This window comes from Schistocerca nitens, chromosome 5 (assembly GCF_023898315.1).
Source record: "Schistocerca nitens isolate TAMUIC-IGC-003100 chromosome 5, iqSchNite1.1, whole genome shotgun sequence".
Taxonomy (NCBI): Eukaryota; Metazoa; Arthropoda; class Insecta; order Orthoptera; family Acrididae; genus Schistocerca; species Schistocerca nitens.
In genome coordinates, this window is record NC_064618.1 from 36,965,723 (window position 1) to 36,968,816 (window position 3,094).

General features: G+C 42.4%; 2 non-coding genes across 2 annotated transcripts; one reads left to right on the forward strand and one right to left on the reverse strand.

The window, feature by feature from the left end:
- Positions 1–1,697: 1,697 nt before the first annotated feature.
- Trnat-ugu (transfer RNA threonine (anticodon UGU)) lies at positions 1,698–1,772 on the reverse strand. The gene has a single exon. It is a non-coding gene; the product is annotated as a tRNA-Thr (tRNA).
- An 88-nt stretch (positions 1,773–1,860) lies between these two features.
- Trnat-ugu (transfer RNA threonine (anticodon UGU)) lies at positions 1,861–1,935 on the forward strand. Its single transcript has one exon. It is a non-coding gene; the product is annotated as a tRNA-Thr (tRNA).
- The last annotated feature ends 1,159 nt before the right edge of the window (positions 1,936–3,094 follow it).

Below are 3,094 nucleotides of genomic sequence, written 5' to 3' on the forward strand. Positions count from 1 at the left end.
AATAGACTGCAGTTCCACCTCTAATTGTTGCACTTTGTTTCTTATGCACTGCATGTTTTGGTGGAAGACTGAGAAGCACTGAGCACTGCTTACCTTGTAGTCTTTATGTTTCTCTTGCCTTGGTCTAAAAAATCCTTTTGGTGATGAGGTGTTACTGTTATCCTACCGACTGATGCAATGGCCACTATTTCTTCTGTTGGATCCTCACATTTTCTTGCTGTTTTTGCTGAAGATGATTCTGGCACTGACTCTTCTTGTTCAAGTTATGATCCTGGCTGTGCTGATGCTGTAAGCTCAAAATTTATGATTCAGTTTTCCTGCAGATCATGTCTATGAGGCATGCTTGTCACTACAATATTTGGCTTGTTGAGGTGCAGTAGTGTTGTTTTTAGACACTGTGTGGCAAATTTACCTTCATTTAACTATACGTCATCACCGAGCGAGGTGGCGCAGTGGTTAGACACTGGACTCGCATTCGGGAGGACGACGGTTCAATCCCGCGTCCGGCCATCCTGATTTAGGTTTTCCGTGATTTCCCTAAATCGCTCCAGGCAAATGCCGGGATGGTTCCTTTCAAAGGGCACGGCCGACTTCCTTCCCCATCCTTCCCTAATCCGATGAGACTGATGACCTCGCTGTCTGGTCTCCTTCCCCAAACCAACCAACCTATACATCATCACTTCCATCTGTGATTATGAGCATGTCATTCTTAGATAAGTCATTTAGTGAATTACTGTTTTTCATTATCTGGGTCAAAGGCATGGTCAGCTTAGTTGTTCCTGTCGCTGTAAATGACGAACTGTATTCATTTGTTTTATCAGCGATTCTCTTGGTGACTACCACCAAGTAAAAGGACTCATTTTTTGCAGTTCCCTGTTTTATTGATTGTTCAAATTTTCTTGACTGTGCATTTTATTTGACATTTTGTCACTGATTTAGGTTCATCTGTGTTTGGTTCTAGATGAAGACTGTAAGAAAACAGCAATTATTTATTTGATAGTGGTATCACCAGAGCTGTACTTACTGTTTGTTTACATGCTTTAGTTGGCACATGCCACATTTTGTGCATAGAAAGACTGTTTACAGGAACATCTTGTGCTAGGTGGTGATTTTGCTCCAAGCCTTGGTATTTCTTGTTATTTCTTCTAGAGCTCTTGGTATTTTGTGGTTATGATCACTAAATCGTATTAAAGAACCATTATTATTGTTTCTTCTGATTTTAGTGCATTCAGTATTTCGTTTTTTTGTGGCACTCGTAAAGCACTGACGACATGTCTAGTCATTGATATTTCGGATTCACTTTTACACATCTTATTGTGGTACCACGACTTGCACTTAATAGACAGGATACCTTGCTTGACCTTTCTCACACAAATATCACGCACTTCACTATCACATTTTACAGTAATTGAGACATCACTATGTGAAGTAGTTTCACCCAGCACCTTCTTGAACTGTCTATAAAGGAAATAGCTTACAAATAACTTGTGTAACCAGTTTTAGAAAACTACTGAAGTGTGTGGGATCCTTACCAAATAGGACTAGCAAGGCATATATATGACGGTAGTATCTGTTCCCGGAAGAACAGTTACCGTGGATGACCATGCAGCTTTGCTAGAAATGAAATGATAATTAAATGGACACCCTAGCTGCAAACAGGCGTTGAAGTACTTCATTGGGGACATGTTGAAAATGTGTGCCCCGACCGGGACTCGAACCCGGGATCTCCTGCTTACATGGCAGACGCTCTATCCATCTGAGCCACCGCGGGCACAGAGGATAGTGCGTCTGCAGGGACTGGGACTGGATCTCACGGGGAGCGTGCAAGGGATAAGTCCCTGCAGACGCACTATCCTCTGTGCCCGCGGTGGCTCAGATGGATAGAGCGTCTGCCATGTAAGCAGGAGATCCCGGGTTCGAGTCCCGGTCGGGGCACACATTTTCAACATGTCCCCAATGAAGTACTTCAACGCCTGTTTGCAGCTAGGGTGTCCATTTAATTATCATTTCATTACTAGCAAGGCATATTGTATCTGTACAGATAGGGGCGTTATGAATCATGTTTGGATAGCTCACTCCACAGAAAACAAAGGTCCCAGTTTAAGAGTCTGAGTCTGCCATGAAGTAATCCTGAAAAAAATTTAGGCCACAAGCAGATTTTTTATGATCACAACATCACATTCTGACAATCCTTGTAATGTTATGTGTGCCTCACGGTTTTTTTTTTTTCTTTAACTAATTTGTGCCTGATTTTATTCTGAGAAGCTCAGTAATTTATGTAAATACCAAAAATGTAAATGTGATCAAAAAGTACTTGAGGTGAAGCGAAGCGCAGCTGGACAGCAAGAAACTCTTTTACATCTACATCTACATTTATACCCTGCAAGCCACCCAACGATGTGTGGCGGAAGGCACTTTATGTGCCACTGTCATTACCTCCGTTTCCTGTTCCAGTCACGTATAATTCGCGGGAAGAACGACTGTCTGAAAGCCTCCGTGCGCGCTCGAATCTCTCTAATTTTACATTCGTGATCTCCTCGGGAGGTATAAGTAGGGGGAAGCAATATATTCGATACCTCATCCAGAAACACACCCTCTCGAAACCTGGCGAGAAAGCTACACCGTGATGCAGAGTGCCTCTCTTGCAGAGTCTGCCACTTGAGTTTGTTAAACATCTCAGTAACGCTATCACGGTTACCAAATAACCCTGTGACAAAACGCGCCGCTCTTCTTTGGATCTTCTCTATCTCCTCCGTCAACCCGATCTGGTACGGATGCCACACTGATGAGCAATACTCAAGTATAAGTCAAACGAGTGTTTTGTAAACCACCTACTTTGTTGATCGACTACATATTCTAAGGACTCTCCCAATGAATCTCAACCTGGTACCCACCTTACCAACAATTAATTTTATATAATCATTGCACTTCAAATCGTACCGCATGCATACTCCCAGATATTTTACAGAAGTAACTGCTACCAGTGTTTGTTCCGCTATCATATAATCATACAATAAAGGATACTTCTTTCTATGTATTCGCAATACATTACATTTGTCTATGTTAAGGGTCAGTTGCCACTCCCTGCACCAAG